The sequence below is a fragment of the Mastomys coucha genome, unplaced genomic scaffold (genome assembly GCF_008632895.1).
Source record: "Mastomys coucha isolate ucsf_1 unplaced genomic scaffold, UCSF_Mcou_1 pScaffold16, whole genome shotgun sequence".
Taxonomy (NCBI): domain Eukaryota; kingdom Metazoa; phylum Chordata; class Mammalia; order Rodentia; family Muridae; genus Mastomys; species Mastomys coucha.
The window spans coordinates 73,148,250-73,161,731 of record NW_022196898.1 but is presented as its reverse complement, the minus strand read 5'-3'; the positions used below and the strand labels follow the sequence as shown (position 1 = coordinate 73,161,731).

Here is a 13,482-nt window from a genome sequence, read left to right as displayed (position 1 = left end):
CCCTCCCCATGCCTGCCACCCCGCCCTCTCCCACTTTCTGGCCCTGGCATTCCCCTACACTGGGGCACAGAACCTTCACAAGGCCGAGGTCCTCTCCTCCTATTGATGATCGATTTTGCAATCCTCTACCATACACATGCTGCTTGAACAATCAGACCCCTCTATGTGCAGTCCTTGGTTGGTGGTTGAGACCCTGGGAGCTCCGAGGGTACTAGTAAGTTCATGTTGTTGTTCATCCTAAGGGGCTACAAACCCCTAAGCTCCATTGGTCTTTTCTCTAATTCCTTCACTGGGGACCCTGCACTCAGTTCGATGGATGGCTGTGAGCCTCTACATCTGTGTCAGTCAGATACTGCTAATGATTTACATCCCTGAATCCAAGCTTGAAAACGGGTAGGGAATTCTCTCTTAACTCTCCAGTTTCTCCCTGTCCCCTGTTGTATGCAACTTAGCCTTAATTGCACATGACCTCCTCTGGAAGGGTTTGGGTGTACATAGGCCAGGGAAGACTGGAGTATCATCTATGAGCTGTGTGGTTATGGGAGAATTTTACCCCTGCTGGTAAGGCTTTTCACATGTAATTGGCTAGGGAAGGAATGCTCGCATTCCTGTGTTAGGAAGCCCAATATAAACCCACTGGCTCCTCATAGTGAACTTTGGAAGAATGATGGCATTGCTTGTCTTTGGGACCTCAGGAGAAAGGGTGGACAATATTTATTTCTCACCTGGGAGGAGATTTAGCTACAGTGTATCCCTTTACCAGGCACATGAATGAAAAAATGCAAGAGGAAGTTGGAAGAACACAGTGTGCGTGTGTGTGTGTGTGTGTGTATGTGTGTGTGTGTTTGTGTGTGTGTATATGTGCATATGTGTGTGTTTGTGTGTGTGTATATGTGCATATGTGTGTGTGTGTGTTTGTGTGTGTGTATATGTGCATATGTGTGTATGTGTGTGTGTTTATGCATGTGCATGCATGGGCTGTGGTATTGTAGCAAACCAGGAATGTAAATATGATTCATAAGGCAATGGGAGCTTTTCTGTTTGTTTGTTTGGATGCGATAGCACTTGAATCTCCTGAGTTTGGTGGGCTAATGTGTTTGTTATTCCCCTCAAGAAGGAATTAGTGGAATGCCAAGATCAAAGTCATATATTAAGGAGTTATTTCTGTGGTAAAAATTAGATGAAAATTGGTAACAAAACAAGACTGCACATGGTCAGTTCAAAGCGTAGGGCATTAATGAATACAGTGAGTGAGAAAGTGTTAAAGTCCAAGAGACTTTTGTGTGCGGAGGATAATGGGAAAGTAAAAATTAGATCTCACCCTTTGCCATAAACTTTAGAAACTTAATTTACAAGGCATACAATTTACTGTGAGGTACTTTAATATACAGTCAACTCTAAATGACTACAGGTAAACATTTAAAACAGGAATGTGAAAATATTTCAGTCATTGATGTTATATTTCTAGGTTTCTAAAATAGATATGCAGTTTTTAAATTTCTATGTCTTTTTATAACTTTCCCTTTAAATGCTTATGTGCTTTATAAAGTCTGTAGAGCCGAATTTCATCAATTGAGCTTATAAATGAGGATACATAGTAAGATATGAAAGTTGATTGAATCAATAAACTGAGCACAGAATCATTGATGATTGCTATTTATAACATCTGTTACAGGGACACAGCACAGGGAAAGAATTCAGTCTTGGATGAGAGGGAAGCAGTGAGTGTTCGGGGCATCATCCACATGTCACATTGGCTCCAAGGATAGGTACTAAATAGTTTATGCCACTATTAGTTTCCTTTTATGGAATGACCCTTATTTTGTAGCCAAATTCAATTCTATTTCATCAAGATTCTTTTCTTACATCTATTATAACAAATGACTCTATAAAAACACTGAATTATGAAATCAATGCTGTAAAATAAGCTAGAGCCTTTTCCTATGCATGAGGGAAAACAGATTTCTTAGTACTAGCAAAAAAATTGCATTTTGTGCAAGGTCCTCTCCCCTCCTCTCCCCTCCCCTCCCCTCCTCTCCTTTCTCCCCTCTTCCTCCTCCTCTCTTCTCTCCACTCTGCTCCTCTCATCCACAATATTTGTGGGTCCACAAATCAAATCCCATTTCTCATTAATACCAAGAGAATGTTCTACCACTAGGATAAACCCAACTCTTAGCTTGAATTTTCTGTACAAAATGCAGTTGGAAAACTCCAAAGAGGCAGTGCCTATGTCATCTGGAACCATCACAGGGTCCTTCACTGAACTGCAACCACAAATTTAGTCTGGAGCCTGGTAAGCAGTGAAGAAGGTGAAGATCTGGAAGTGATGAAGATGAGGGATCACTAGTAAACAAGGTGTCCAGCCCACCATGACATTACCAATGAAACAGTGATGGATTTTCATGTGGAAGAAATCTCTGGACAAGGGTGCTCATACCCCTTTGTCAGATAAGTAGAATTGGTGTGTCTCTTTTGCTTGGGACAGCACTTGTGACAAATGGAAAAGGACATTGTTTTCTCTGTGTTCTTATTCTTGCAACTGTTTTCTACAAAGGTGTTGTAGGTCTCCTATAATTTAGCATATGACAAAACAAGAATGCAGAAACCCTAATGTGCTTCAACAAGAAATTTGTTGGCATTACTTTCTACTATGGTCTGCTGCTTTATTCCAAATGTGAGGCCTTACATGTTAGATAAGCAAGGTAGTGTCACAGAAACAAAGAGATTAAAATAAAGTCTGCATAAGGAATTGAAATAACAAACAACTATATTCATCCTACACAAGGGCATTTCATTTTTGATATGTAGTAAAAGGAATTGTAGAACTTTTCATGAAAAATCAGGAGGGAAAAGCCATCGACTCAGTGAGCAGGAAGGAAGGGTCAGTAAAAACGATTTTATTATACTTATTGATTTCTGGAGGCTCGATGCAATATTATCTGTAAGGTCATGCTATTGCAGGGGCAACGGGAGCTCAATCAAAATAGTAAATCACACTAGGTAATTATGAGTTTATACTTTTTCAATCAAAATGATAACAGAAAGTGAAAAGGGATTCCCTCGTAAGTCTTTTCCTGTTATCAAGGGGCGTACTGAACCAGAAAGCTTCATTCTTAACTGTCCACACCTTAAAATCCAATTCACAGAGAGCTGGTCAACTAAAGCATAAACTAAATGTCATATTTACACAAGATCACAAAAATTACAGACTTGGGAAGGCCTTTCCCTGTAAATGTAAGAAACACTCAACCCATCTAAGATAGTTAACAAATAATAGTTGAGAAAATAACATTCAAGCTTATTTTTATTATTTATTAACAAGTCATGCAGGTTCAAAACATAATAGGCATTGCAGTTAAGTAACTGCCTGGGTGGGGTTGAAAAAGTGACATTGTTTTAACTGCATTTCAGAATGGCATGCTTCACAAAAAGGGGTTTGACAAAAATCACATTTTTTTTTCAGTTATATTTCCACTTCTTGCAGGTGTCGGGTAGGGTGGTATGGTGGTAGTGGTGTGGTTTGACAGTGTGGTAAATTGTTGATAAATGCGATAAAAAAATTTTTTCAAAAAAATCAGCAAAAATAAAATGCATTTAAAATTAGAAGTGGTAACAGCAACAAAAACTGAAGGGGACATTTAAAACAATCCAGTAACCATGTATTCTTAGCAATAGATGGACACCTGGTATCTATTATGTGTTCTTCAGTTTATTCTTAGTGTGAGTCTAATTATAATCTTATGAGGACTGGAGTATATCCAAAAATATGGACAGTGAGGGGAAGGGTAAGCATGTGGCTTTGTCATGTCAGCAAGTGTGAGAGCTAGAATCACTTCTGGCTCCTTGACACTCAGAATGTGCTTCTGCGTTCCCATGTCAGCTCTACTGTGACTCAAACCTAGATTTTGGAAGGAGAACACCTCTTCATTCTGTTATTACTTAGAAAATTTATATAAAGCACAATTCGCCATTTCAAAAAAAATCTCCTTTGCTCCTGGCACTTTTAATGCAAATGAGTTTCAGCCAATTAGGAGTGCCCAGGACAGCTTTTGGAGAGTGGTAGGAAGCAAAGGTTAATTTCCTGTTGGAAAGGAAGAGCTTGGAAACAAGACAGTCTGCTAGCAGTGTGGGTACACATTTGCAGGGCAACAGGAACCCTCTGACTTGTGCCTCTGCTCTAGTGGTGTCTCTGAAAGAGTAGCCCCTGGGAAACCAGTTCTCTATGACTCCTTGAGTCCCAGAGAAGTTCAGGACTGTCTACCGCCCTTACAATATTTTTAGAAGCTTTCAAGGCACCAAGTTGAGGCTGTCCTCCTTAAAAACAGTGTGATGTTTTTGACTTGGAAACCTGAAGGGCAGAGCTAGTTTTGCATTTTCTAATCCACATTACAGGTTCAGTGGATTCAGGTGTGGTGTCTAATGGTTTGAATTCTAGGAAAATGAAAGAAGAATAAAAAAAAATCCCTGTACAATATTATTTTTATTATTTAATATTTATATTTTAATTTAGCTAGATGATTGATACTGGTAAATATCACATACATGATAAAACATTATATATATTAACATTTTATAATTCTATGTGTATAAGTATTGGGTAGATTTTATATACTATGCATGCATATGATGGCTGGATGTTATATACTTGGTTGCCATCAGGTAGGCTACAGTAACTGTATAGAAGACTATTGATCCTTTAAATGATAAGCACTAGAGACACATCAAAGCAGTTAGATTTACCAGGTTTGGTGGTACACAACTATAATTCCAGCACTTTGAAAACAGACAGGAGGCTCATCCACCCAAGTTTATACTCAGCTATATAACAAGTTGCAGGCCAGAATGAGCCACAGTAAAGTTCCATTTCCAACAACCAAGCAAGCAACAAACAAACAATTCAATTCCTGTGCACTTGAAATAATTACTTTTGAGTTCATGATTTGTGTCAAGTGTGTTCTTATATTCCAGGGCTTTGCTGGATTTGCACTACAATTTCTACTGCTGTTTGGAATCTGGAGAGGACTACAGAGAAATATTGGTACATGTATCGCAGTTCTTGTTGAATTTGCCGTATGCATAGTTGACTTTTAAAAAACATCATTATCATTTGAATATGCAGACATTTTGTTTCTGGAAAAAAAATGATGTCCTTGACATAAACATCTATTAAGGTTTAAATTTATTTCCAAATAATATTAGCTACGATGCTACATTCATATCTAGCAGTATAAAAGTAGCTATGGTGCCTTTCAAATATCAGAAACAGTGTCTTCGATTATGAGTTTTCACTGTCACTGTCCCCTCATTCTAGATTTTCGGGTGGATTCATTTAGGGCCTCACAGGCTTTCCTCCATGGAGAGATTTCTACATTATCCGTTCAAGGTCATCTAGTAGATCACAAAATTGTTGAGTCTAGAGATACCCCTTCTTATGCCGCTACTGCGGCCTGTAGTTCTGCAAGAAGTAGTGCCACCTCAATAAATTGTTGTGAATAGCGTAGCAGAAGGTTATAGACTCCAAGGTAGGTGGCTTCAGTTCAACTGTGCTTGTGTTGCTACTAATTGTGTTGAGTCTGAGGGCTTACATGACTTTTCTGCATCTCAGACTCCTTACGTATAAAATTAAGTTGAAACCATTAAAGGATTAAATAATGACAGACATAAATAAGCTAATATTTACAATGCTTAAAACATTATGAAGTCATTAGTTTCCATTTAAGTGTTTCCTGGTTCAGAAAAGATACACAAATCCTATCAGGACGTATATCAGCTTTTGCAAATACAAATGTATGGTACATAATCGTCAAGCAAGGGTACATGCCTACAGACAGAGGCATAGAGAAAATGTATACTAGTGGAGAAAAAAAAACATGTCAATTCCTGTTAGTTTCACAGGGTGAAGAAGAGTCTAAAATCAGAAATGACAGTGGTTTGTATTTTACCACTGGCAACTGTTTCTCTCACAGAAGGTGTGGGATATCTCTCTGGGTTCTCTGGCTTTTTTTTTTATTTCCACTTGAGTTTAGCAAATGGAAAATTCTGATAACAGATAAGAGGTAAATGAGAATGAAACTGGGAAATCTTATTTTCTCCCTGCAAAGTCATTTTGTGCTGTAAGACTACTTCAATCAAAGGTTAAAACAACTGCGAAAGAGGACTTCTCATGTTTGGTAATGGGTTTTTGTTAGGTGGTCTTTGTCTCTCTGAGGGAGCTCTGTAAGCCCAGATGAGAAGACTTCATTAAAACTATGTATGTGCATTTGTTCACAGAGATTGTGTGTATGATAGGTATTTAAAAAATATGGAGTTAATAATGTGATTTCTTCTGTTTTTTTAAACATACATAGTGTTATTTTATCTTCCTCTCTCTTCTTTCTGTATTTATCTTCTTCTGTTAAAGATCCAACACTTTCCCCACTTTTCCTATCTGATAACTCACATTCTGAACAAGGACAATGCCAATAGACTGGGAATACCCCAGGAGTCCTCAGCCCCACACAATGAATTATAGGCAACTGAGAAAAACCAGGGGTAGGAGAAGTGGTCTGTCCCAGGAAAGAGTACACCATCTGATTGCCCAGTTGTATTTCTCTATCTATATCGATATCTGGAATATAGGTATGTAATAAGGATTATTGAAAAAAGATACTTTGTTTCACAAGAAGGGCAGCAGGAAAATGTATATGGGAGAGTTTGTAGGGAAGAGAGAGAAGGGAACACTGTTGTGGTTATAATAAAATCTCAAATGAAAAACAAGTGTGGAAGTATTCGCCTCCTACACAACAACCCCCACTCTCATCCCACAATACTCTCTCTGTCAAATCATATGTGACCTTTGCATTACTTTGAATTTTCAAGCCTTAAAATTAAGAAACTCCCACCTGCACAACAACAGATCTTAGGGTAGCATTTCTTGGATGTAGCCTTATACCTTTCATGAAATAGTGCAAATTTTCCTTTCATGAAATCATGAGCAGTTATGACTGTGGTCTCAGGTTATGAATCCTAGTATGATATAAGTAGCTATTCTTTTATTCTGGAAGCTGTAGTGAAGGTGTAGGATATAAGTAACATATAGAAGAAAAATTGATTGAAAAGCTCCTATTTAGGCTGAAATATATTGGTTTTGGTGATTTTGCACTGTGGTTCTGAGATAAGTAGTAACCACCCTAATAAATGGGCAAAAAGATCTACAGTTAACAACAGAGAAGTCAGAACAGGTACAAGTAAGCATATGCAACCCTCTTGTGCTTCATTTTGCAGGAATCTATTAGTAAATATTTTTCTGAAAGCCTCACACACCATAATGGACTATAGGGAGAAAACAAGTGAAAAATGAGAGTGGGAAGATTCATCTCCTGGTCACATAGTCATACCTGGATCTCATAGAAGCTAAGGAAAATTGAAACAATGAATTCTTGTTTCCAAACAATGATGGAAGGACTGGACATATGGCTTGCTTTCATAATTATAAAACTTTGTCCTTATTCACAAGACAATATAGGATATGATTGGAATTATTTCATATTCAAAGTACTTGGAACAGTGTTCTGTGCATTTCTGTGTGATAACAAATATTTTAAAAGAAACAACTGTAAAAATTAAATCACAACTTCTCAAAAACATATTTGTCACAAGTGAAATTAATGCAATGGTGAATGTATAAATGAATGCGTTCTTGGTAATGAGATTTTGTAGTCAACAGTACCTTGCTGACTTAAAGCATTGATCTTTTCTCTTATCTATACAACTTCAGGGGAGTGACATGTGGTAAGGAAAATAGGTCCCATTATCTATTTTTCCTTTTAAAAGGGGCTTGAGACCTTATTGTCATCTTTGAAAATGAGCCTAGAATCATTGATTTTCCACTGCGTTTTTCAGGACTGAAATTGTCTTCTGTTTTCATAAGTGATAAAAGCAATGGCTGTGTAACCCTGGAAATTGTCTGGGTCAGTCTTGACACTCTTTGGATTGAAGCCTGGTAAATGGTGACAAATCTCTGGAGGGCTCCGTGTTACAAATGGATTTTTCTTGGGGAAAAAGAAACAGTGCAGCAATAGCATTGCTTCTACAGCGTTGAACTTTCTGATCCTAAGTAGAGCTATTTTGGGCAATTGAGCCTCCTCCTCTACTATTCTTGCTCCCGCTGATAGTCTAAGAGAAAAGAACTAAGAGAAAAGCTAAGCCAGAGTTCCCTCTAATTGTAGGCTGCTCTATCCAGCAAGTTTAACATAGCAAGGTTTTATGCTCAGTGCCCTTACTTTATTTACCAATCAAAATGTATATAACTTTGTTCAATATGACATTATTCAGTGCATATTAACTGTATGTATGGGTTGTACAAAGAGCCATGATATGCACTCTGAGGAAAATAGACAAAAATTCCTTTCATCATTGAGCGTATATGTTAGTAGGATGAGAGTGAAATTATAAAATAATGACTATGTAAATTATTTATAAGAAGGGAAATAAAGCAGAAGTTTTGAAAGGAATGAAGGACATAGCTCACTGTACTAGATAATCGAGCATGAGTGTCACAGAGAAGGAAATGATGTAGCTGAAATGTTGAAGTTGTTGTGAGAAAAGAGCTGATGCCAAGTGGCAGGGTTTCTGCAAAGAGATTTTCAAGTTAAATATTGAAAAATGTAAAGATATCACTCAGAGCTGCTTTTCTAGAGAGTAATCATAAGGCATTACTAATGGAGTAGGTGCACATCTTTTAGTCCCATAAGTGCCACTAGTGTGTTATTTACCCCAAGCAGGAGAAGGTACAACTAGAATGGTCTGAGCATTGCTCATATAGATGGCATTGCTAGGCCCACCATTATAAAAGTTTTGTGGCTACCATGGTAAGAAATAATGGAAGGAAGGCAAGCAGTGCTCACAAAAGCAGATATACCATTGACACAGCTCTTATGGGAAACAAGAGGAGCTTGGATCATATGAGCATGATGGAGTTGAGATGATGAGAAATGATTTTTTTGGTCTTTTTTGGTTTTTCTTTTTTTGTTTTGTTTTTTTTTGTTTATAGCTATGGCTGTCCTGGAACTCATTCTGTAGATCAGGCTGGCCTTGAACTCAGAAATCCTCCTGCCTCTGCCTCCTAAGTGCTGGGATTAAAGGCTTGTACCACCACTGCCCAGTGAGAAATAATTTTTTTGTGAAATATTTCCCTTTATTTTTACTTTTTAATTTTTTAGTGTGTGTGAATATGTGTGGATTACCATATCTATGTAGCCTGGGCTTCTGGGGATCTAAAGCCAAGTCCTCTGGTTTGTACTTTAATCTTTACCCCATCTCCACAGCCTTATTTTGAGTATTTTCTAAGAGCCTGACTACTGTGCAGGAGAGAAAGGGTATTTGGAAGGACTAAGAGCTAGTAAGTCAGAAATCTGGTCAGCTTGAGGGTACAAAGATAAAGGGGAACATTGTACTTGAGAACAGACATGTACTAGCATATGAGAGGAAAGAATTTCAATAACAATTCATTGACAAGAGTGAGCTCAGCTGGAGTTTAGTAAGGCTACAAGATAAGCTTAAAATTATTATTGCTATTGTTATTATTTTATGTGTTTAGGTATGTTAGTTCAGGTATATCTGTGTGCCATGATCATGTCTAGTGTCTGAAGAGGCCTCAAGATGGTTTAGCACCCATGTGGGTGCTAAAAATTGAACTTGGGTACTTGGAAGAGCAGCCAAGGCTCTCAACTATGGAGACACATTTCTATTACCAAGGCAAAGATTTATGTGAAGCCATATGATTCATTGATTTAAAGAAAAACAAAAAACAAGCACCACCCCTTGAGCCTTCCTTGTTACTTAGCTTCTCTGAGTCTTTAGTTTGTACCATAGTTATTCTATACTTTATGAATAATACTACCCACTTCTAAGTGAGTACATACCATGCTCATCATTCTGGGTCTGGTTATGTCACTCAGGTGGATGTTTCTAGTTTCATCCATTTATCTATGAATTTCATGATGTTATTGCTTTTGATGGCTGAGTCATAATCCATTGTTTACATATACCACATTTTCTTTATCCATTCTTTGGTTGAGGGTCATCTAGATTATTTCTAGTTTTTGTCTATTACAAATATAGTTGCTGTGAAAACAGATGAACAAGTGTTCTTGTGGTAGGGTAGAGCTTCTTTTGGGTATATGCTCAGGAACGGTATAGCTGGATTTTGAGGTAGACCTATTCCAATTTTTTTGAGAAACTGCTAAATTGTTTTCCAAAGTGGTTGTACAAATTTGCACTCCCACCAGCAACAGAGGACTGTTCTCCTTAAATAGATTAAATATCAGAGATGGATGGAAGGAGGGGACTGGGTTGGGGAGGAAATGGGAATGAGAACAAGAGAGACTATGTAGGAGGAGGCTGGAAGGAGAGAGTACTGGGAGAGACAATTGGATTTGTGTGTATGGCGGCATCTCTGGAACAAGCTAGAAACCTTCATCAGTGGAAATTCTCAGGAGTCTATGAGGTGACTGTAGCTAAGACTCCTGGCAACAGGATATATGGAACCTGAACCAGTCATCTCCTTAGACTTCTAATGAAGGTATTAGGATATCAAGCCAGCCACAAAACCCTAGACCGATAATTTGTCCTGCCTACAAGATGTGCAGGGATAAAAGATGGATCAGAATTTGAGGGAAAAGCCAACCAATGACTGGTCTAGCTTGAGACTCATGCCTGAAGAGGGAGTCCACCCCTGACACTATTAATGATATCGTGCTATTCATTCAGACAGGAGCCTAGCATAACTGTCATCAGAGAGGCTTCTTCTACCAACTGATAAAAAAAACTATGCAGAGACTCATAACCATTAAGTGGAGCTTGGAGAATCCTGTGGAAGAGGGGTAGGAAGGTTTGAAGGAGCCAGAGGGGTCAAGGTCACTATACTAAAACCTATAAAATCAACTAGCCTGGACCCAGAGTGTCTCATAGAGACTGTACTGCCAACAGGAGAGTATGCATGGGATGGAACTCGACCCTCTGCACATATGTAACTGTAGTGTAGCTGGGTCTTCATCTCAGACTCCTAAAGCAGGAGCAGGGCCTGTCTCTGACTCTGTTGGGCTGTCTTGTCTATCTTCAACAGAAGAAGATACACCTAGTCTTATTGCAACTTGGTACATACATCAAGGTTGGTTGATATCTCTGGAAGGCCTCCATAATTCTGAGGAGGTGGAGAGAGAAGAAACGGGAAGAAAAGAGGGAGAGGAAGCTGTGCTTGGAATGTAAAGAAAATAAATAACCAACCAACAAATAACCAAAGCAGGTACATAAATAGAAAAAAGATGATATATAAAGATATATACCTGGAACTCATGAGGTATAAGCTACAACAGGGATCCATAATATAATGGGAGCTGACTAAAGACTAAAATATGTTTTGGGGAGCTTAGGTTTGTTTTGGCATATTTGTTATTATCTTTGTTTGTTTGTTTTGTGTTATTTTGGTAAAGGATAAATTTTATTTTTTCATTTGCCTTACTGTCTCAAGAAAATTTTTTTAAAAATAGAAATGGAAATGATTGTTCTTTCCTGGGACCCTCTATGAAAATTCCACATAACACCTTGCAAGGGAATGACTTTCTTTTTGAACAGCCAATTCACTGACTTTTTTTGAAGAAAAAAATAATGCTGATGGCAAATATGGTTATGATGAAGGAGCTAGAGAAAGTACCCAAGGAGCTGAAGGGTTTGCAGTCCCTTAGGACAAACAACAATATCAACTAACTAGTACCCTCAGAGCTCCTAGTGACTAAACCATCAACCAAAGAGTACACATGGTGGGACTAATGGCTCCAACAGCATATGTATAGCAGAGGATGGCCTACTCAGTCATCAAGGGCAGGAGAGGCCCTTGGTCCTGTGAAGGGTCTATGCCCCAGTGTAGGGGAATGCCAGGGTCAGGAAGTGGGAGAAGGTGGGTTGGTGAGCAGAGGGAGGGGAGAGGGAACAGGTTTCTTTGTTTTGTTTTGTTTTTTGTTTGTTTGTTTTGTTTTCATTTTTTAATTTTTATTTTTCTCAGAGGGGAAACTGGGAAAGGAGATATCATATGACATATAAGTAAAGACAATATCTAATAAAAGAAGAAAAAAGAAACAAAGAAAGAATAAATAAAAAGAGTTGCCATGGTAATAGTGACTCTTCACAGTAATAGAATATTGACTCAGACACACTGACATGTCCATTACAATTTCTTTAACATATCAGTTTGTATCAGAACACAAACTTGAGTGTTCTCATGACAGGCAATACCTTAATTAGTGATAACGCCATTTAAAAACAATTTATAGTAATCAACCATACCTACATAAAATATTTCACTAGGTAATATTGGTCACTTGAGATCTAGTCATATTGGTTATTAAAATTATGTTCTCCTCTCAGTAGAGGAGTTCAGATGCTTCAAATTAAATTCATAAAGGCTAGAGAGATGATTCAGCAGGTTAGAGCACTTCTGCTCTACCAGGGAACATAAGTTCAGCTCCAATACCAAGCTCCAGGGGGAAATATGATGCCTTTTCCTAGCATATGCACCCCCCAACATATACATTTTAAAATCTCTAAAATTATACCTATTGTTTCACTTCCATTTGGCTATCACCATAATGAAATTGCTTTTGTATAAAAGTCACATATCACTATTTCAGTGAAATAATAAGGAAGACCATCATTTAAAAAGACAAAGTGATGGTATAAGCACTAATTTGACAAGTATGAACTGAGAAACAGAGCTTGAGACAAGAAGGCCATTGTCCTAGTGTCCTAGTTGGGCTGTTAAACACTGTGACAAACCATCATGCTCATCATTGAAGGGAATCAGGACAGAAACTCAGACAGGGCAGGAACTTGGAGATAGAAGCTGATTCAGAGGTCACTGAGTGGGACTGCTCTGGGCTTGTTCCTCATGTCTTGCTCAGCCTGATATTTCATAGAACCCAAGACCACCAGTTTACCTATGCCCCCAACCACAATGGGCCATTCCCTCTCTATCAATCTTTGATTAAGCAAATGCCCTAAATTTCTGCCTTCAACTAGATCTTACGGAGACCTTTTCTCGGTTGAGTCTCATGCCCATCTGATGATTGTCGCTTGTTTCAAGTTGTCAGAAAACTAGATAGCGCAGCTACCAATGGCACAAAACAAATCTTTAAGGATGATGTCAGGCCTCCATGGTAGGTCCACTTAGGTCTATGATCAGTTATACAGTGAGAATAATTCAGCATGTGTCCCAGATACAGTCAGATTTAGAGACACAGGCACAAACCTGTGTATGTATATGTAGATGTATATGGAACCTAGTTTGAGTGGTTAGGTAGGAATACAGAGTAAGCAAGGCTATAAAGGGCATACATCATGAAAGAGATTTGGCAATATGCTCTTGGAACAGGTTGAATAAACAGGAGAGTAAGAGCCCAAGAGAAGGTGATATGAATGACTGATATCACACATAGGCAGAACTACTTT

General features: G+C 38.3%; 1 protein-coding gene across 4 annotated transcripts in view; it reads right to left on the bottom strand.

Moving 5' to 3' along the window:
- Ndst4 (N-deacetylase and N-sulfotransferase 4) overlaps positions 1–13,482 on the bottom strand; it is a 322,892-nt gene that overhangs the window by 119,452 nt on the left and 189,958 nt on the right. The gene's annotated exons all lie outside the window — the stretch shown is intronic.